The sequence below is a fragment of the Cervus elaphus genome, chromosome 13 (genome assembly GCF_910594005.1).
Source record: "Cervus elaphus chromosome 13, mCerEla1.1, whole genome shotgun sequence".
Classification (NCBI taxonomy): Eukaryota; Metazoa; Chordata; class Mammalia; order Artiodactyla; family Cervidae; genus Cervus; species Cervus elaphus.
In genome coordinates this window covers 19,756,749-19,779,406 of record NC_057827.1, presented here as the reverse complement: position 1 = coordinate 19,779,406, position 22,658 = coordinate 19,756,749, and the positions used below count along the sequence as shown (strand labels likewise).

The following is a 22,658-nucleotide window of genomic DNA, read 5'->3' as shown; positions in this document are numbered from 1 at the left end:
AGATATTTATTTATTTACTTGGCTGCATCCGGTCCTAGTTGCAGCATGTGGGATCTTCGTTGTGTCACGGGGGATCTTTTGTTGCAGTGCATGGACTCTCTAGTTGCGGCACGTGGGCTCCAGAGCACATGGGTTCAGTAGTTTAGGCTGGCAGGCTTAGCTGCTCCATGGCACGTGGGATCTGAGTTCCCCAACCAGGGATTGAACCCGTGTCCCCGCATTCCAGGGCAGATTCTTTAGCCACTGGACCATCAGGGAAATCCCTGAAATTTGTTGAGTGCTTGCTGTGTTCTAAGTGCTTTTAACAGTTGTTGTGACTGCTCAGTTGCCAAGTCATGTCCAACTCTTTGCGACCCGATGGACTGCAGCACGCCAGGCCTCCCTGTCCCTCACCATTTCCCAGATTTGCCCAAGTTCATGTCCATTGAATCAGTGATGGCATCCAACCATGTTATCCTCTGTCGCCCTCTTCTCCTTCTGCCTTCAGTCTTTCCCAGCATCAGGGTCCTTTCCAATGAGTCAGTTCTTTGCATCGGGTGGCCAAAGTATTGGAGCTTCAGCTTCAGTATCAGTCCTTCCAAGCTTCTAGTGTATGACATATTTAATTGTTGCCATTCTAAAGAAAGAACACATTTAACACTCTTACGAAGTGTTGATCAGTCAAGTATGTGCAGAAAAGCGAGCTTCTCAGAAGGCGATGCTGGCAGTGCCTTCCAAATACTGCCCAAGAAAGAGGACATTCTAGCCAGCAGACCCAGGTATTGGCAAGACTGTGCCTACTGTGGGGGCATAGGTGCCAGGGTCTGAGCTGGAGGCCAGAGAGGGTGACTCATCCACCTCTGTCTCCTCCAGTTGTGTTCTTCTCAGCATCCTTCCAAATGCAGATGGGTCTCCCATGCTGGTCTGCCTAATAGGTGCTGCTCATGCCAAGATGAGGATTCTGACTTACCAATGGATGTCTCCTTGCAAATCAGTCAGGCCTTCTGGTTCCTGTCTGGAATCCATGGGGAATGGGAGAGAGACTTGTGTTGCAGGCCTGATGAAACCTGATTTGGGGTGACAGCCAGACCTTGGGCTGGGATATTATGTTTGTTTCTTTTGCTGCTGTAACAAATCGCCACATGGTGGGTAAAAATGACATGCATATATTATCTTATAAGGGCTTCCTGCATGGCTCAATGGGGAAGAATCAGCCTGCAATGCAGGAGGTGTGGGTTCAGTCCTTGGATTGGGAAAGATCCCCTGGAGGAGGAAATAACAACTCACTTCAGTATTCTTGCCTGGGAAATCCCATGGAGAGAGGGGCCTGGTGGGATACAGTCCATGAGGGTTCTAAAAGAGTAGGACACAACTTATCGACTAAAGGATAATAAGTTATCTTGCAGTTCTGGAGGTCGGAGTTTCAAATGGGTCTCCCTGGGCTAAAATCGAGGTGCTTGCAGGACTGCATTCTTCTGCAGGCTGGAGGAGAGAACCTGATCCCTCGCCTTTTCTGGTGTCTAGAAGCCGACTGCATCCCCAGGCTTGTGCCCTTTTCTCCACCTTCAAATCCAGCAGCTTAGCGTTCTCTGATTTCACTCTGACTCTCCCCCTCCTGTCTTCCTCTTTTCTGTGAGGACCCTTGTCATCACAATGGGTCCACTCCCATAGCTCAGCATAGCCCCTGCATCATAAGATCCTTTACTTAATCACACCCGTGAGTCCCTTTTACCATGTCAAGTAGCATGTCCACAGATTCCAGAGATTAGGCCGCGAACAGCTTTGGGAGGTCATTCTTCTGCCTCCCACAGTTATGCCCTTTTTAAAAATTGGTGTCTCTATTTTTTTGACTGTGCCATGTAGCATGGAAGATGTCAGTTCCCTGACCAGGGATCAAACCTGGATTGGGAGCATGGAGTCTTAACCCCTAAACTGCTAGGGAAATCCCCCCACAGTTATCCTTACTGAGTTAAGAGTACCCTTTTGGGAAAACTCTCGGATGATGGTCAGCTGTTCACTTTAGTGACACCCAGCCTCAACACTGGCTGCGCACTCTAATTTTTGAAGTTGGACGTCCCTACCTGGTGAGGCAGTGGGGATGTTGTCATGACCCATGTGAAAGTCCGGGAAACTGAGGGTCACAGAGGCTGAGTAGTTTTCTGGGACTGGCACCCATTTCAGCCAGTAGCCCCATCATTGACTTTGCACCGTGTTCCTTTCCAACCCATATAACAGACAGGGACATCAAAACTTATTTCCATTAGTATTTCCTTCATAAGAAGGAATATAATTTCCTAACCAGGTGGCAGGAAAGTAGAAAAGAGAGCATGTTGTTGTTTAGTTGCTCAGTCCTGTCTGACTCTTTGCGACCCCATGGGCTGTAGCTTGCCATGCTCCTCTGCATGGGATTTCCCAGGAGGGGAAATCCCTTCCTGGAGGCGGGTTGCCATTCCCTTCTCCAGGAGATTGGCCAGACCCAGAGATCAAACCCGAGTCTCCTGCGTTGGCAGGTGGGTTCTTTACCATCCCATCCACCAGGGAACACAATCATGTGATGTGCCGGGGACTGCCCTGTCTGTTTCAAAAGCTAACAATCCTTGCTTTCTGGGGTCTCTCTGCACTTGGCTTTATTGTAAAACTTAATCAACAAATCAGGGTTCAGACCACCTTAAGAAGGAAGTAGGCAGATCTCTTCTTTTGTTAAATTGTTCACGCATACGTGGATTCTTTCATTACACACAGAGTGACTTTTCTTTGGTGGGTGTTGTGAGGAATATAGAGATGTTGAAAATGTGAATATTGTTCTCAAGCAGTTCAGTCTGGTCATTTGTACTATAGACCACAGAGGAAATCTTGTAGACCAGGCTTTGAAGCTGACAGATGGACTCAACTGCTAAGTTCCATCACTCATCCAGCTGAGTGATATTTGGCAAGTAACTTAACCTCTCTGAGCCTGCCTCAGTTCCTCCTTCCATACAATGGGATAATAACCGTACTTACCTTGGAGGGTCCTTGTAAGGACCAAACGAATGTCAAACTCCCAACTCTGAGCTGAGGGCATGGCAGATGCTCATGAGATGTTCTCAACCCTTCTTTCCCCTGGCTGCTTAGCTTTATCTTTAGAGAAAAGAGAAGAGTGTGCATGAGATGGGAGTGAGGGTGGAAGAGTGGGAGGTAAATTTAAGCATTTCTGGTATGTTCTAATAATGAGCAGAGGCCAGGCTGAAAAGAGATCAGCTGCGCCTTTTGAGTGCCTGATGCAGAGCAAACTCGTTCGGCCTCGCCTCTGCTTGAGGCTGCCAGAAGGGCATTCTGTGCTCCAAATCATCATGCTGGCAGCACTGTCCAGCATCATCTTCCAGCAGAAAGGCTCAGTAGGTGTTTAGAAAGCAGACTGTCCACCCTGTTCTGATTTTGGAAAAGAAAAGCTCTTTCTGTGGAACAAATAACCTTTGAATCAGAAAGAGAAGAAATAATCTAGAGGCATAACAGATGAATAGACTAGACCCAGGGACAGCCCAGAAGGGTGTTTGTGTGTCTGGAGCTGAGATGTCAGTGGGGAGGTGGGGTGGGTTGAGGGGAAGGAGGAGAGAGACATTTGGTATAAGAGTTGTGCCAGGCTCTGTGTGATGCCGTTGTAGGCGGAGTTCAGGTTTTAATCCCTGAATACTGGAGTGCAGAAATAGTCCAGGCGGTGACCAGGATTTTTCACTGATTGATTGAGGTATGCTTGATGAACAATGTTGTGTTAATTTCTGCTGTACTGCAAAATGACTCACGTATATACATACATACCTTCTTTTTTTTTTTTTTAAATCTTCTTTTCCATCATGATTTATCCCAGGATATTGAATATAATTCCCTTGTGAGATACAGTCTGGATTTCTATGTTAACTCTGCCAAGCCAAGCAGATTCAGGAGTAGTTCTTTGAGCTTTTCTTGTCTTTTTCTCATTAGATGCATTAAAGTGACTTGCATTTTGTGGACTGTGAGGAGACTTGAGTGGAGGGAGGGAAGAATGACATTTGGTGTTCTTTGCACAGAGAAGCATCCCCCAGGTATTTGAGCATATTCCACAGATAAAAGAAGGTGAGTGCACTTCTGAATGCTCTTATCTTTCTTAGCCTTATCCCCAGGGCTCAAATCAAACTTGAGATGGCGGAGAAAATGCCTCTCCACCCGGCGGGGACACATGCTGTCACCAGCTCTGCTCTCTGTCTAGCAGAGATTGTCAGCCCCCTCCTGGGAGCTGTTTTCACCCTCTCCCACCAATGAGTCATCCTCAGAGGCCAGTTCTCAAGAAGGTGGGATGGCAGAGCAGGAGGAGGTGTCAGAATGTGAAAGCTGTTCTGTTCTTTCCTTGAAAATTAACTTGGCAGCTTGTAAGCAGTGAGTTTTCTGCACAGAGCCAGAACAAGTGAGTGGACCAGCTAATGGGCCAAGGTCTGGAACCCACCCCCATCTTCCACTTAATTGAGTATGAGGTCCCGACGTTGCCTTATGCAAGTCTCATTGTACTGCTTTACAAACAGGGGTGAAATAATCATGGTGACAGTTTCTATGGGAGATCCTTGTGATCAAGTCATTTCAACAAATATTTAATGTGCCCTGGACCAGTGGTGAAGAACCTGCCTGCCAAGGCAGGAAACTCGGCTTGGATCTCTGGGTTGGGAAGATCCCCTGGAGAAAGAAATGGCAACCCACTCCAGTTTTCTTGCCTGGAAAATCCCATGGACAGAGGAACCTGGAGGGCTACAGTCCAAGGGGTCACAAAAGAGTCAGACATGACTTAGCGACCAAACAACAACAATGGGTCAGGTATGGGCCATATACAGAAGCAAGTACATTGAGGGTATCTGCCCTCGAGGCAACGGGAAAAGGAACGTGTACATGACCATCACATAAGGTCGGTGGAAATGAAGGCTGTGGCCAGGGTATAAAGTGCTGGGTGTGCCAAGAAGGAGAAATCCTTGTGTGCAGGGGCTGGCATTGGGGGAGGAGGGAGGTGGCATGGGGGGAGGAGGGAGCTGGCATGGGGGGAGGAGGGAGCTGGCACTGGGGGAGGAGGGAGCTGGCATGGGGGGAGGAGGGAGCAACCGAGTGAGATGATGAAGCAAGCGAAGTCTGGGAAAAGCCCAGAACTGGAGTGTGATCTGAGGGCACAGATGTGGCCACGAGGTGGACAGAAGCCAAAGGGAGTAACTCACGGAGCATCCAGTGTGATGGCTACGTGGCTGCTGGGGACCTTTGGGGGCTCTGGTGCTGGGGAAATTGGTAGGCAGCAGGGAGCCACCCAAGGCTGCTTCTTTTTTTTTTTCCTAGACACGGACCATTTATTTATTATTTTTAAAAGTTGGAGTATAGGGCTTCCCTGGTGGCAGTGGTAAAGAATCTGCCTGCGATGTAGGAGACTCAGGTTCGAACCTTAGGTCAGAAAGATCCCTTGGAGGAGGATGTGGCAACCCACTCCAATATTCGTGCCTGAAAAATCCCATGGACAGAGGAGCCTGGGCAGCCTACAGTCCATGGGTCGTGAAGAGTCAGACACAGCTGAGCGACTCACACTAATAGTTGCTTTATAAGGTTGTTAGTTCCCCCTGTACAGTAAGGTGAATCAGCCACGTGCACACGGATATCTCCTCTTTATTGTATTGCCTTCCTGTTTACTAGGTCACCACAGAGCACTGAGTAGAATTCCCTGTGTTATACACTCAGTTCTACCAAGGCTTCTTTGGAGGGAATTGTTTTGGTCTGCTCTGGTCTGCCGTTGGAGGCAGTAAGTAGTTTTAGGCTCGTTGGCTGGTTAGGCTCTTGGCTAACTGTGTGCCCATGAACACGATTTTCCTTGGGCTCTACTTCATCAGCTGTAAAGTGGAGGCAGAAATGGTGCCCACGTAGGGGTCTTGGGAGAGTGGAATGGGATGATGTGGGGAGAATGCTTAGCTCAGTGACTGGCACTTGGAAGGCTCAGCAAAGGGAGTGCATGTCAATAGCCATTCAAGGAGAGGCTACACAGTGGGGTCAGGGAGGGGGGAGTGGTACTCCGGAGATGAGGGGCTGCAGGCCTGAGGCCACGTGGTGTTGCTGCGTTGGCAGGTGGGGGAGGCCAGTGCCTGAACCTGGGTGGTGGTGGGGAGGGGGAGAGAGGGACTGTGATGACCTGATGCTGAGATTGCAGGGCCAGAAGGTGTGGGAAGTGGGGCTGAGGAAGGAGGGAGCAGTCAGCTGCTGGAGTTCCAGGATTAGGGCAACTGGAAAAAGGATGGGTCACTGCTGGAGGAATCCTGAATTCCACTTGAGCATTTCAGAGGCTGGTGGACGTCTTAGTGGGCAGAGTCGTGAGCTGATGGCAAATTCAGGGGGCAAGGTCAGGGCTGGGTCATGTGCTTGGCTAGGGCTGAAACGTGATGTGGGGGAAGTGGCTGTATAGTCTTCCAGGGAGACAGAGTGGAGACAGAAGGGAAAAGTGCTGTGAGACAGGCTTGGGGAATATTCCCATATAAAGAGGAGGTGTGGTCCAGTGACTAAGATTCCACACTCCCAAGGCAGGGGACCCTGGTTCAGTTCCTGGTCAGGGAACTACATCCTGCGTGCCACAGCTAGAATATCCTGCGTGCTGCAGCTGAGTCCCAGTGCAGCCAAATAAATGAATGAGAAATAAAAAGGAGGTGGAGGATAATGAACATGGAATGAGAGAGAGATGGCGGGGGGATGAGAGAGAGGGCATTCAGGGAGGAAGGAGAGAGAGCCAGGATAGGGCTGGTGTCACGGACCTCAGAGTAGGAAAGGTCTGCCCAAGGCGGGATCCAGGAGGATGGGGACCCACGAGAGACCCCTGAACAGTAATTAGGACAGAATCAGTGAGTCTGGAGGAGACACTGCCAGCACAGTCCTGAGAACAAGAAGTGCAGCTCCAGGGGTGAAGAAACAAGTATGCAGGTGGGGATACAGGCCAGCGAACCCAGACATTTCTCAAGATGGTGCAAGAAGGAAGGAGACAATTAGATTGACTTAGTGAGAAAGAGCATAGGGAGAAGTGTTTTTAGAATGTGTGGTGCTTGAGCATTTTTACAGAATAAAACCTAAATGAGAAGAAAGACCTTGATGATGCAGGGGAGGAGGTGGTGGATGGAGCCAAGTCTGGGAACCCACAGGGGCAGGTGGGGCCGAGCAGAGTGGGAGACTGGTCTTCAGGCCATGATGATGTGCAGACAGCCTGGATGGGAGGAGGGTGGAGACGTTTGGAGACGAGGCTGCGGGACTCAGTGAATGGGGTGAAGTAAGAGCGAAGGTTTTGGAAGTGGGTGGGGTTTATGGAAAAGGTTTGGAACAGCCCTCATGGGGGATAACTAGGCACTAACCAGGGGCTCAACAAACTGACAAGCAGAACTGGGGCTCAGTTGGTTTGACCATCCAGACTGGAGGCTGAGCTGATGAGCCCGTGTGTGTGTGTGTGTACATATGTGTGTATTACATATGTAGTCCATGTATATATAGGTACATGTATATATTGTGTATATATACACAAATGTTTTATTTTGATTGTTTTTGTTTTCCCATGAGCATGGCCAAACTAAGCAATGGGAAGAAAGTGGGATTATGCAGGGCTGGACATTGTGCCTGTCTGTGGTACCTCATGAGAACTAGCATTGTTTCATTTAAGGTCAGTGCCTGATAAGGAACAGCAGACTAAAGACAGGCTTGTGTTGTGTGCCAGACCTTGAGAAATTAGCTCATTTAATACTATGAAAATCCTATGAGGGAGGCCATGTTATTTTAAAAAAAATGATTATTTATTTGGCTGTAACTTAGTTGCAGCATGTGGGATCTAGTTCCCTTACCAGGGATCGAACCCCGGCCCCCTGCATTCGGAGCTTGGAGTCTTAGCCACTGGGCCACCAGGGAAGTCCTGGAGGCCATGTTTTGCAGATGAAGAAACTGAGGGTCATAGAAGTGACCCGAACATGCCCCACCTAAGATAGCTGGCAGGCTTCCCAGGGGGCGCAGTGGTAAGGAATCTGCCTGCCAGTTCAGGAGACACAAGAGATTCGGGTTTGACCCCTGGGTTCGGAAAATCCCCTGAAGAAGGAAGTGGCAACCCATTCCAGTATTCTTCCCTGGAGAGTCCCATGGACAGAGAAGCCTGGTGGGCTATAGACCATGGGATCACAAAGACTCAGACACGACTGAGCGTGCACATACACACACACACACACACACATACACAGTAAGTGGTGGTGGGGGAAACAGACCAGTGAATCTGTAAGAACTTGGCCTTTTGTCTCTATCTGGGGGATGCAGCAGTAGACGTGGGTTTAGGGGTGACGACACACGTAAGGGAAGCAGTTCCTGCGGGGTCAGATGCATCAGTGAGCAGCGGGCTGTGACACTAGAAAAAAAGAACAATGCAGAACCCAGCCTCCTGTTCCACTACTCTGAGGCAACATATGTGGGAACTTTCTCTTCCCTTCTCTCTCTTTTTTGAGGCTGTCAGCACAGGAATTGACAAATTCTAATGATAGTCTATTTTGGAGGGAGTGTTAAATTATTCAGACGCAGGCACAAATAGAACGTCTCCAGCAGCCTCGACATCCTGCTTGAACCCACAGATGTCAATTTCCTGGACCCTGTGAGGGTCTGCAGACCATGCCCCGGTGGGAGGTGGGGGCAGGGCTTTTATGAACCGTCTAAACGCTGCTGTCCGGAGCCAGGACTCCAAACCCCGAAGGTGTCCAGCCGCAGGCTGCAGGGACTGGGGGGCAGGGCATGGCTCCATGACGATGGGGCTTCTTCAAGTCCCCCAGTCCTCTTCCTCGAGGGCGTCCTAAGCCAGCCAGCTGTACCATCCCTTGAAAGCAGCCACTGCGACCTCCACTTCTGCCGGGATTACACCTGTGGATTTGCATTTCTCAGAGCTCCAAAAGGCTCATGTGTGAGTCATGACGATGTTTAGGAAAGTTCCAGAAGTCAGGCGTGTTTCGATTTCTCAACATAGTACTCTTCTCATACCTCTTTGCTACTTCTTTCTCATGGTTCCTTCCCTTCTCGGGCATTCCTTTGTCTTGAGTATGCTCAGGCATGAGGCATTGAGGGTGGCTCTGATTCTAGACCCTTCATGCGGAAATCCCTAGAGGACTGGGCAGAGCAACTATGTAGCTGCAACCTAGGGCTGTTATTTAATTTATATCCAAACCCAGACACCAGAGTGAAAAGGGGATGCTCTTTAATAGTGACCCCAGGATGTCAGGCATTAACAGACACTGTCCAGAGCAATTTGCAAGGATGGCCACTCTAGAAAGAATGGGGGCCGGGCGGGGGGGCGGTTGCAGTTAAGTGTTTTGTTTATCTTTAAACAACTTCATTCTCCTCATTGGTTGAACTGAAATCTGCTTTTCGTGATCCTGTTAGAGTAATACACATCATATGCCAGGCCCAATTCCTAGCACAGAAGTGTTCGATATATATTGACTCCTCTTTTTTCTTTAAAAAAAAAAAGAAAAAAAAAGCTCAAAACTCAATAAAAACAATAGTGGCAACAAAAACTGCTCTCACCAAAAATCATTTGTAGGTTCCCAGCAGGTAGCATTGAATGCTGGCCTATTTTCACCACTTCTCCCACCCCTAGCATTCCTGCTAATCCATAGGTAGAGGACTGCTTTTTCACTCAACAATTTTCTTTTCTTCTCAGATGTTCTTGTCTCAGGTGCTTCTCCCCCCACAACCCCCCTCTTTTTTCACTTTTACCTTCCAAAGAAACTTTTTTTTGACACATATTCCCCCTATCTGCCACCCTCTTGATCCTCCTCATGAAATTAAAAAAAAAAAAAATTTCATTTATCTTCCTGCATCGGGCCTTAGTTGTGGTTTGCATGATCTTTAATTGTGGCATGTGGACTCTAGCTGCAACATACAGGATCTAGTTCCCTGACCAGGGATTGAACCAGGCCCTCCTGCATTGGGAGTGTGGAGTCTCAGCCACTGGACCACCAGGGAAGTCCTGTGAAATATTTTTAATTTTTAATTTTATATTGACGTCTAGTTGATTAACAATGTTGTGATGGTTTCAGACATACAGCAAAGTGACTCAGTTAAGTTATACATATACATGTACCTATGCTTTTTCAAATTCTTCTCCCATTTAGGTTGTTACATAATATTGAGCAGAGTTCCCTGTACCGCACAGTAGGTCCTTGTTGGTTTCCCATTTTAAATATAGGAGTGTGTACATGTCCATCTCAAACTCCCTAACTATCCCTTCCCCCGTCCTTCCTCCTGGCAACCATAAATTCACTCTCTAAGTCTGTGAGTCTCTTTCTATTTTGTAAATAGGTTCATTTGTATCATTTCTTTTTAGAATCTGCAATCTATATCATAGGATATTTCTTTTTCTCTGTCTTACTTCACTCAGTATGACAGTCTGGAGGTCCATCCATATTGCTGCAAATGTCTTGATTCCATTCTTTTGTATGGCTGAGTAATATTCCACTCCACCTTCTTTATCTATTCCTCTGTCACCCATTGTGAAGTTTCAATACCACAGATATACCATCTATCTGTTGAGGTCCCATAGACCTTTGAGAAACCACAAATCACTGTGCTATCCAAGATCCCTCCACTCTCTTGCAGAACCAATTTTTACTTCCTTCAGGAAGTGATTTTCACCCACTTAGGGATAGTATCACCCCTTTGAGAATGCATGGCACATGGCGTGTTCATCTTTTACCCTTCCCATGCCGTCTCAGATTTGCCCTCACATGGGGTGAGGTGCTTTCCCATTGAAATCCACATGGTGGGATGGGGGGAAACCATGAAAACCAGTCAGAGCTACCTTTTGTTGAGCACGTGCCTCAAGATATGTGATCTCTAATCCTCACGGCAACCTTGCAAGAAAAACTTTCTTTCTTGGCTTAGAAAACCCAGGCTCAGAGAGGTTAAATGACCTGCGGCCAGGTGACTGTTGATTGTCAGAGAATTTCAGACTGTGCCTGTCAGGTATGAGATCTGAACCTCCATACCACACTGCCTCTTCATTCAGGAAGGGAGAAGGGGCAGAAGGGAACCAGCATTAACTGAGCTCCTACTATGTACCCAAGGCTCTTTCATCTTCTTTCCCTCATTTGATTCTCATCGCTGCTCTGTGAAGTGGGTAGGATGTTCCCAGCTTTCAAGATGAAAAATGGGTCTGCAGTAACTCTTTTGTTAAAATTCCCCTGGCCAGTGTTCATGAAGAAGGCTGGATTATAACCCAGGTCTGCTTCCTCCTAAAACCTCTCTCTGTGGCCACGATGAAACAGGTCCAGAAGGAAGTGCTCTGAATCTCTGCCTTGCAGGAGGGTGAGAGAACCCTTGTGCATTCTCCCATGACCAGTTTTTTAGGTATTCAACTCCTCTTTCCCTACACACAACCTTGATTTTTTTCCCCCAGAGTTAGCTATGAATAGAAATATAAACTATCACGTTTTGAGAACTTTGTAAATATCACTACCTTCACAGACCCTGAGGGGTCTGGGAGTCCCAGGGTAAATCACTGGTCTCTGATACATGAAAGAATGACCTGTGTTCTCTGGAGATAATTCAGCAGGAAGGCATTCGGGCAGCTGAAGCTGGACAGTGCGGCTCAGGCATGAGCCTCAGGAAGTAGGAAGAGAGTGTGGGCTGATCTCAGCGGGCTTTTGGGAGTTTTGATTCAGGGTTCATGCATCCGACAGTTCAGTTCTAGAATGCAAGGTTTCAGGTTGTGGGGCTTTATTCTCTAGGGACCTTTGGTATATTTTTGGAGAGAAAACTTTTTAATTTAATTTTATTTACTTAGTTGTTTTTGGCTGTGCTGGGTCTTCACTGCTGCAAGCAGGCTTTCTCTAGGTGCAGCAAGCGCGGCTACTTTTCCTTGTGCTGCTTGGGCTTCTCATTGCGGCGGCTTCTCTTGTTGCGGAGCAGGAGCTCTGAGGCGTGTGGGCCTTAGCAGTTGCGGCACCCGAGCTCTAGAGCACAGACTCAAAGTTGCGGCGCCCGGGCTTAGCTGTTCCGTGGCACGGGGAGTCTTCCCTGACCAGGGCTGAACCAGTGTCCCCTGCTTTGCGAGGCGGACTCTTAACCGCTGGACCACCAGGGCAGCCCCTGGAGAGAAAGTTTTTATCTCCATGTGTTGATCTCAGCCAGCAGAGACCAGTGAGAGGGTCTGGCCCTTTGGGGTGCTTGTTCCCAGGCAGAGAGACCTGTGCAGTGGAATAAGGGATCTTGTGGGTAGCTGCCAGCAATCACCCGCATCTTTCATTTCATCACTGGCTAGCTTCACTGAGCGCTGATTAGACTGCAAAGTAGGAGCCGCCTTTCCTTCCACAATCTGTGAGAAGGCGCTCTAAGCTTCGGCAGGCACAGCCTTCCTAGCTGTCATCATGTCTGTCTTTCCAGGAGCAGGGATGGCTTCCTCTTTCCCCGGGGAAGGTGGGAGCAGGTGACAGCCAGGGTTGGTTCTTCTCCGGGGCCGAGAGGCGTCTGGAAGCTGGTTCACAGGGATCCAGGGCTGGCAGTGATGAAGCAGAGACTGGCAGGTTTGGCTGGAAAGGAGAAGAGGGATGACTCTGGGAGGACTAGTCATTGCTCCTGTCCTGGCCGTGGGCCACTTCTGACCAGGAAGAGACTGCTACTCCTGAAGGAGAGGTTGAATCCTATGCAGAAGTTGATCTGTATGGCAAAAACCGCTACGATATTGTAAAGTAATTAGCCTCCAATTAAAATAAATTAAAAAAAAAAAGAAATCAGAAGTGCCTCTCATTTTCAGGGAATGGAAGTCCCAACCGAGATACCAGTTGTTGGGACAACTTGGGAAAATCAGGTTGTTGCTGAGGCTTAGTTTCTCCAGGTGAGAGGTGAGAGGTTTGGGTGGGATAGCTTCTACATCTCATTGAATTTTTTTTTTTTCTGGTTCTGGAAAATTTTTAAATCATTTTATGGAAAACTTGAATATGATGGTGGAACACCCCTCCAGACTCCAATGACTAATCACCCCAATTACTGATGAGTGTTTAAGCCACTCATATCAGAATCCAGCCAGCTCAGTCATTTTGAGAATCATGTGGTTCTCAATGTGAGATTGAAGAGGCGAGTGGCATTAAAACATTTACCACAAAACTGTTACTTATTTTAAACTTATAGTTGCATTTGCCGTGGATAAAAGGTCAGCTAATAACTAGGAGTAGCCACATGTCAGGCATGGACTTGTCAGGTGGACAGATTGTGTGAACATTTATCTTTAGACTCAGAAGTCTTACTTCTAATATTTAATTCCAAAAATTTGATGGCAAAAACATGAAAACTTATTTATATAAGGCTAATAATTGTAGCCAAGAACATCAGTTGATTCAAACATACCAAATATGTCTAGACCCACAGGTTCATAATGGTTCTCAGAATAAAATGCATCATTGGTCACTTTTAGAGGATTTAGGAAGGGACTTCCCTGGTGGTCCCATGGCTAAAAGTTCGCCTTGCAATGCCAGGGACACTGGTTTGCTCCCTGGTTGGGGAACTAAGATTCCACATATCGTGGGGCAGCTAAGCCAGCTTGCCTCAACTAGAGTCCACGCTGCAGCTTACAGATTACATAATTAGAGAGAAGCCTGTATGCTGCAACAGAAGATCCCGAATGCCAAAACTAAGACCAGATATGGCCAATAAATACATAAATAAAAATTTAAAAAAATAAAAAAGGAAATTGCCTTAAAAAAAGATTTAGGGAGCCAACTTATTTTGAGAACTGGGGAAAGGATTAGATAGTTACCTTGCCTTTCCTATGCAAACTAGTTTAGGACAGTTAAAGAGTAAATGAGGGAAAGCAGCTTCTTTTTATAGCGTTATTCCAGATAATAAGTGAAAAGAGTGATAGAGCTGGAATTTTGTCACCCTGAATTTCTGAGTCTAGGCAGTGATCTTCAATGGCTGCTAACATGATGAAAAAAAGACAAGATGTTATGTGCTTCTTGGTAGAAATACCATACCATTGCCTGTGAAGTAGCTTTGAAAAAAACTAATCTGAGTATGAATAAGAGCGGCAATGTCCAATAGAACTTCCTGTGATGATAGAGATGTTTTATATCTGCGCCACCCAATATAGTAGTCCCTGGCCTCATGTGGGTATTGAGACCTTGAAAGGAGACTAATGTGATTAAGGAAATGAATTTTTAAAATTTATTGGGTTGTGATTTAGACTAAAAAATTTAAAAATTGAACTATAGTTGATTTACAAAGTTGTGTTAGTTTCTGGTGTATAGCAAAGTGATTCATACATATAATGGAAAAGAATATGAAGAGAATATGTATATATATACATGCAAGTTATATATACATATATATCCATATCTTTTTCATATTCTTTTCCATTATGGTTTATTTTATGGTATTTAATATAGTTCCCTGTGTTACACAGTAAAACCTTGTTTGTTTATTTTATATACAGTAAATTTTACTTTATTTTGCAGTAAATTTATTATGAAATATGGGCTTCCTTGTTGCTAAGACCGTAAAGAATCTGCCTGCAATGCAGGAGACCCGGGTTCGATCCCTGGGTTGGGAAGTTTCCCTGGAGAAGGGAATGGCAACCCACTCTAGCATTCTTGTCTGCAGAATTCCATGGACAGAGGAACCTGGCGAGCTACAGTCCATGGAGTTGCAAAGAGCTGGACACAACTGAGTGACTAACACTTTCACTCAGTTTATATATTTTATATATCTGCTAATCTTAAACCCCTAATTTATCCCTCCTCCACCTCCTTCCCCTTTGGTAACCGTAAATTTGTTTCTACGTCTGTGAGTCTGTCTCTGTTGTGTAAATAAATTAATTTGTGTCATATTTTGGATTTCACTTATAAGTGACATCACATGGTATTTGTCTTTCTCTTTCTGTCTTAGTTAATTTAAATTTAGGTAGCCATATGTAGCTAAGGGGTGTTACGTTGGACCACACAGCTCTAGGCTTACCTATGTGCTTATGGGAGACACACAGCACAGAAGAACCTGTTAAATGACACCATAGAAATGCAAACAGTGAAACATACTGTAAAGAAAAATCTATAGAACAAACTATTTTCACCAGTAAATAAGATATGATTAATAAAAACCAGATAGTCTGGGGAACACATAAATTATTAAAGACAAGTGATAACCCCTAATTACAAGATATGTAGCATCTTTGAATCATGATTTGAACAAAGAAACAAAAAAAATTATAAGAAAATAGTATTACCAAGTTATTAATATTTTTTAGGTGTGATCACAGAATACTAATTATTTAAAAAACAGTCCTATTATTTTAGAGCCATTACTGATATCTTTGTAAATGAAATCATATGATGTATGTGATTTGATTCAAAACAATCCAGTGTATGCGTGAGGAGGGAAAGAGGATAGAGAATTGAGTGGGTGTAGATGAAACAAGATTGGAATGAGTTGATCATTGTTCAGGCTGGTTGGTGGGTACATGGGAGTTCATTATATTATTCTCTCTACTTTTGAATGTGTTTGAAAATTTTTGTGATGAGAAAAACAAAAGAAAGTAAGGGAAATTTCCAAGAAGCCTCTCTCCAAGCTTAAATAACAGCAACAGCAAGAAAAATTTCACCTTTGACTTAAAATCTGAGCTGGGAACTGGGGGCCACAAAGGATGTACAGATGGTACCCAAAAGGAAAGGCCGGGTCCCCTGAGGGCAGACACCACTGTCAGCCCTGCAATCAGGAGAGTAAGCCTGGGCTGGTGTTAAGAGTTCCTTTTAAGCTGCTACCTCAGTTTAAAATGATTCCTGGTCTGTAGTGTCCCTGGTTCTCAGAGAAGGCAAAAACAAATTCTCTCTGGAGGAGAGCATCTTCTAGTTAGGCGTGTGGGATTCTACAGATTAAGGTCAAACTAGTAGGAACAAGTATTAGAGTGAAAATGAAAATTATCATCCAAACTAGGACACTTTTGGTGATGAAAGAAAGTGATAAATAATTTTTGTTGTTTAGTTGCTAAGTTGTATCTGACTATTTTGCAACCCCTTGAGCTGTAGCTCGCCAGTCTCCTCTGTCCTCGGGATTTCCCAGGCAAGAATACTGGGGTGGGTTGCCATTTCTTTCTCCTGGGCATCTTCCCGACTCAGGGCTGGAACCCATGTCTTCTGCATTGGCTGGTGGGTTCTTTACCACTGAACCACCAGGGAAGCCCTGCTAAAATAATTAGCAGATATTCAATTACTGCAAAAGAGATAAACGAGGATTTTCCTGGAGAAACCAGTGGTCCCCCCGGCAAACAGGTGTGGAAGGAAGACCCCCGTCTTCTGCTTCTGGAGTCTGGCGGGAGGGAGAGATCGCATCTCACCCCAGATCATTTGGAACTTGATCTCATGCTCTGGGTCAGTGGTTCTCAAAATGTGGTCCTCAGACCAGTAGCATCCTGGGAATTTGTTAGAATTGTAAATTCTTGGACTCTTCCCCTAGACCTAATAAAGTAGAAACTCAGGGGTGAGGCCTAACAAGCTGTTTTGGAACAAGTCCTTTTGGAACAGGTCAGCAGTCCGCAATCTTTTTGGCACAAAGACTGGTTTCGTGGAAGACAATTTTTCCATGGACCTGGAGGGAGGCATGGTTTTGGGACGATTTGAGCACATAACATTTATTGTGCACTTTATTTCTATTATTATTACATCAGCTGCCCCTCAGAGCATCAGGCATTAGACCCCGGAGGATGGGGACCCCTGATTTAGGTGATTCCAGTGCCCTAACTTTGAGAAGCCCTGGTCTGTGCTCAGGTGTGCTCACTCAGTCGAATCCATCTCTTTTGCGACCCCATGGATTGTAACCTGACAAACTCCTCTGTCCGTGGAATTTTCTGGGCAAGAATATTGGAGTGGGTTGCCATTTCCTACTCCAAGTGATCTTCCCAACCGAGGGATCAAACCTGCATCTCTTCTGCCTCCTGCATTGCAGACGGTGGATTCTTTACCACTGTGCCACCTGGGAACCACAGGCCTAGGTAAACATTTTTTAACAGGTGTTATCAGCTATTAACAAAATTCCAGTGAGCATCACAATACCAATGACATTTTTCTTACAAGTAATAGCAGATAGGAAGAAAGTTGCATTTTTCCCCATAATAAACATTTAAATGGCACCTGGTAATTCATAGAGTCTAATGACAGTCTTTCAGTAATTATCTGTTGAGAAGGATTTTAAACTAATACAAATGCCTTTCATCATTTTATGTAAACATTTTCTGTCTCAAAGGTCTAGTGATTTTCTGCCAGAGAATTAGAACAAAAATATCACTTTCTCAAAGGAGGATTTAATTAGGTGTATGTCTCTCCTCTGTGTCAGTTCCTGGAATTTTCCTCCAAGTTCTCAAACAGCTCTGGCTCATTTAGGTCATTTAGGTCTGGTACTCACTTAACCTGGGATCTGAGCTGCAGCCGTTCCCGTCTGTTCTCTTTGTTGTCTTCCAACAAAACTTGCAGCACATGGCTGATGCTAGTTTCTTTTTCTTCACTGGGTTTCCTGTACTAACCAGACTGAGTCTGGGGTATGTATTGGATATATTTGTGGCTTAACACACTCTCTTCTCTCTAAGACTTGCTTGCACTTGCCCTGAACAAGTTTCTGGCATATCTCAGTGGCTGTTTATCACCTTTGTAACAAGCATAATAGATCCTTATTAATTAGAGCCTTCCTGGGAGTTGATAAACACACGGAGAGAGTCTCTCTGCCTCAATACTTTGGCCACCTGATGCAAAGAGCTGACTCTTTGGAAAAGACCGTGACTCTGGGAAAGATTGAGGGCAGGAGGAGAAGGGGACGGCAGAGGAGACGGTTGGATGGCATCACTGACTCAATGGGCATGAGTTTGAGCAAACGCAGGGAGGTAGTGAAGGACAGGGAAGCCTGGCGCGCTGTAGTCCATGGGGTTCATAAAGAGACGGACCAACTTGGCAGCTGAGCAGCGATAGCAGACTTCCTCTTGGCTGCACCGGGTCTTCGTGGCGGCGTGGGCCGCTCTCTGGTTGCAGTGAGTGGGGGCTGCTCTGTCGTTGCCACGCTCGGGCTTCTCACTGTGGCGGCGTCTCTGGGTGCAGAGCATGGGCTCTAGGGCTCGTGGACTTCTGTAGCCGTGGCTTGTGGCCTCAGTAGTTGCGGTTCCCGGTCCCCAGAGCACAGGCTCAGTGGTTGGGCTGCACGGGCTTAGTTGCTCCGCGGTGTGTGAGAACTTCCCAGACCAGGCATCAAACTCATGTCTTTTGCATTGGCAGGCAGATTCTTCACCGTTGAGCAACCAGTGCAGCCCCCTCTGCTTTCTTATGGCCACAGGCAGCGAACGGAAACCCATCCGGCCTTCAGTGGACATAGGTTCATGCTATGATTTCCCTCACTTCCTCCAACTTCTCTTAAAAATAGACCTATTCGTGTGATGGAAGCTAGAATTCCTACAACACTAAGGGGGTAGTTCTTATACTTGAGTAGCATATAATCGGTGTTTCTTAAACCCCACTTCTGAAATTGGCTGCGTTCTGGGGGGACCTTTAAAATACAGTCTTGGAGGGATTTCCCTGGTGGGCCAGTGGCTCAGACTCCACCCTCCCAGAGCAGGGGGCCCACGTTTGATCCCTGGTCAGAGAAGTAGACCCCGTATCCTGGAACTAAGAGTTTGCATGTCACATCTATGACCTGGCACAGCCAAATAAATAAAATACAGTCTTTTTTGCACCCCCTCTCCCAAAGAGTCTGCTTTAGCAGGTCTGCACTGAGAAACTCCAATTTGGGGAGGCTTCTTAGGGGATTCTAGGGCACAGCTTGAATTTGGAGCTGTCGATGTTGAGTTAGAGCTGTTCTAGCAGAGGTGACATTTTTCCAGATCTTTTGCTGGTATCATTTTAGGGTCTGTTGCAGAGTAGCCATACGCTCTTCTTCAAGAAGACCTGAGGTCTTCAGGAGCATCTTTGCAATTTGCTCTTGCAGCCTAGTCTCCATCCAGTGAGAGAGCACCCCGTGGCCTGGACCGGAGTGCAGGCAGGGGGAGGCTGGCAATGCCACTCACCAACTGACTCTTTGGGTAAATTACCAAATTCCTGTGAACCTCACGTTGCTTGTCCGAACAACGGTAAGAATGAGGACAATGGTAAGAATGATATATACTTGGGAGGGCTCTTGTGAAGATTAAATGAGAGAATAGGAATAAAATACTGAGTCTGACATCTAGTAGCTACTCACTAAATAGACTATATATAAAACTTATTTATATATAATTTATTATATGTATTTTTATATTTTTTTCTTCTTGGAGGCTCAAGCCTACAGAGTTGCAAATAGTTTTTTTCTGAACAGAGGTCACATGTTAGCGAAAAATTTTTTTTTTTTTTGCTACAGATTACAGGAAGTTTCATCCAGAGAGGTGAATGCTATACCTGAAAGAGTGTATGTCTTTTTATTATTATTTTTAATTGATGTATAGTTGATTGATAATGCTATGGTAGTTTCTGGTGTATAGGAAAGCAATTCAGTTATACATATGTATATTCTTTTTCAGATCTTTTTCCATTATAGTTTATTATATATTGTATAGTTCTTTATGCTATACCTTATTGTTTATCTATTAATATTTTATGTATAGCAGTGTGTATATGCCAAACTCCTAATTTATCCCTATCCCTCCTGCTTTCCCCTTTGAAAATCATGTTTTTTCTACATCTGTGAGTCTGTTTCTGTTTTGAAAATAAAGTCATTTATATCATTTTTTAAATCATATGGTATTTGCCTTTCTCTTTCTGACTTAAGTCATTTCATATAATCTCTAAATCAACCCATGTTGCAGCAAATGGCATTATTTTATTTTTTTTTATGATTGAGTAGTATTCCATTTGTGTTCACCACATCTTCTTTATCCATTCATCTGCTGATGGACACAGGTTGCTTCCATGTCTTGGCTACTGTAAATTGTGCTGCTGTGAGCACTGCAGTGCATGCATATTCTAAAATTACAGTTTTTTTTTTTTTTTAGAAATATGACCAGGAATGAGATTGCTGAATCATATGGTAACTCTATTTTTAGTTTTCTTAAGGAACTTCCATGCTGTTTTCCATAGTGACTGCACCAACTTACATTCCTATCAATGGTATAGGAGAATTCCCTTTTCTGCACATTCTCTCCAGCATTTATTATTTTTAGACATTTTGATGATGGCCATTCTGACTGGTATGAGGTGATAACCTCACTGAAGTTTTGATTTGCATTTTTCTAATAATTAGTGATATTGTGCATAAAGAGTACATGTTTAAAAGTTGGACACTTTCTGACAGAAATTAGTAAAAAGAACATAGGGTCCTCCCAATGTCAAAAAAAGGCTTTCTCAGTGCTTCTGAGCAGAGGAGTGGCATAAAGGGGGCTGAGATGAAAAGATGCAGGTCTTTTTTAAAAAAATTAATTAATTTTAATTGGAGGATAATTAGTTTACAATACTGTGGTGGTTTTTGCCATACATCGACATGAATCACCCATGGCTACACCTGCATCCCCCATCCTGAATCCCCCTCAATAGCTCCCTTCCCACCCCATCCCTCTGGGTGGTCCCAGAGCACCAGCTTTGGGTGCCCTGTTTCATGCATTGAACTTGCACTGGTCATCTGTTTGTCATATGGTAATATACACATTTCAATGTTATTCTCTCATTTCATCCCACCCCCATCTTCTCCCACAGAGTCCAAAAGTCTGTTCTTTACATCTGTGTCTCTTTTGTGGCCTTGCATATAGGATCATCATTAATGTCTTTCTAAATTCCATATATATGTGTTAGTATACTGTATTGGTGTTTCTCTTTCTGACTTACTTCAGTCCATCCACCTCATTAGAACTGACTCAAATGCGTTCTCTTTTATAGCTGAGTAATATCCCATTGTGCATATGTACCATAACTTCCTTATCCATTCACCTGCCGATGGACATCTAGGTTGCTTCCATGTCCTAGCTGTTATAAATAGTGCTGCAATGAACATTGCGGTATATGTGTCTCTTTCAGTTCTGATTTCCTCAGTGTGCGTGCCTGGCAGTGGGATTGCTGGGTTGTATGGCAATTTCCAGTTTTTTAAGGAATCTCCACACTATTCTCTGTAGTGGCTGTACCAGTTTGCATTCCCAACAGTGTAAGAGGGTTCCCTTTTCTCCACACCCTCCAGCATTTATTGTTTGTAGACTTTTTGATGACAGACATCTTTAAGAATATATTTAAAAAGCATTTGTTTTTTATTTATTTGGCTGCACCGGGTCTTAGTTGTGGCACTCAGGATCTTTAATCTTCATTGTGGCATGTGAGCTCCGAGTTGCAGCATGTTGAGAGCTAGTTCCCTGACCAGGGATCAAACCCAGGCTTCCTGCACTGGGAGCTTAGATTCTTAGCCACTGGACCACCAGGGAAGTCCCGACTTCTGCAGACCTCTTAGTGCAGCCTCGGTATTAGCTGGAGTCTCTCTGACTCTTCAGAGCTGGACGTGGTTGGAAATATGCAAGATTTCTTATTGCTCTTGGGGGCTTTCATTCCAAGATCAACTTTGACTGCTTTACTCTGCTGATTCTTGTTTTTTCCTCTGTCTTGTGAAGCTCCTTTCCTTGCCACAAAACTTCACTGTGTAGCAAATTTTACTTAAGTTTGGGGAAGTGGACATGAATTTATATTATAGTCGGGAAACAACTTAAACTCAAATATGAAGCATTTCTAAGACTCTTCTTCCTTATTTCTTAGTCTCACTGTTCTGTCTCCCCTCCTCACTCTTTTATGCTTAGTTCTTTCCAGTTCATTTGAAATGCAGAACAATTTACCTACCTCTTTGTCTATTTTTTCTCCTGCTAACACAAGCTCTCAGGGTTTCTGCTGCCCCAAGTGACCTTGCAAGATTTTTTCTTGAACAAAGACAATTACTTCCTGAATAGAATTATGGAACTTTCTTTTAAGATGCTAATTTATTTCTCACCCCCATCCAAACCTAATTATTTAAGCAGTGAGATGCTGAACAAATCCCGACACAATAATGTAAGTCGTGGTGGTGGTGTTAGTAATGGAGAGGAAAATCAGAATCCAAGGGATAGAAATAAGAGCTCACAACAAATTGAGCAGAGAAAGAAAATGGAAGGGAAAGCAAGGACTGAATGCCAGTGTCTCGTGTGATATGACAACCCTATTGATTTTTTCCCAATTTCCCAAGAAAACTGAAGTTCAGAGGATTTAAATAATACGCCCAAAGCCACTCAAACTGTAGATGGAAGATCCAGGACCCGATCCAGGTATGATGGAAAGACCTGTATTCTTTGCATTGTAGTCATTTTTTTAAAAGTTTTTAGGGTATAGTTGCTTTACAATGTCGTGTTAGTTTCTACTGTACTGCAAAGTGAACCAGCCATACCTGTACACACATCCCCTCTTCTTTGGATTTCCTTCTCATGTCGGTCACCACAGAGCACCAAGTAGAGTTCCCTGTGCTGTCCGGCAGGTTCTCATCAGTATCTATTTTATACACAGTACACGTGTCAATCCCAATCTCCCAGTTCCTCCTGCCTCCCACCTTTGGTATCTGTTATGTTTGTTCTCTTCATTCATGTTTCTCTTTCTGCTTTGTAAATAAGGTAGTCCATACTGATTTTTTTTTTTCAGATTTCACATGTATGTATTGATACA

At 45.0% G+C, this 22,658-nt stretch overlaps 1 protein-coding gene across 4 annotated transcripts in view; it reads left to right on the top strand.

Annotated features, from left to right (window-relative positions):
- The window catches only part of SV2B (synaptic vesicle glycoprotein 2B), a 230,066-nt gene that overhangs the window by 36,173 nt on the left and 171,235 nt on the right, over positions 1-22,658 (top strand). For 2 of the 4 annotated variants that reach the window (XM_043922498.1, XM_043922497.1), the window contains exon 2: positions 3,937-4,068. The exons of the other annotated variants lie outside the window; for them this stretch is intronic. The gene's annotated coding sequence lies outside the window, so the exon portion shown is untranslated. The remainder of the gene's footprint in view (positions 1-3,936; positions 4,069-22,658) is intronic. 4 annotated transcript variants of the gene reach the window in all.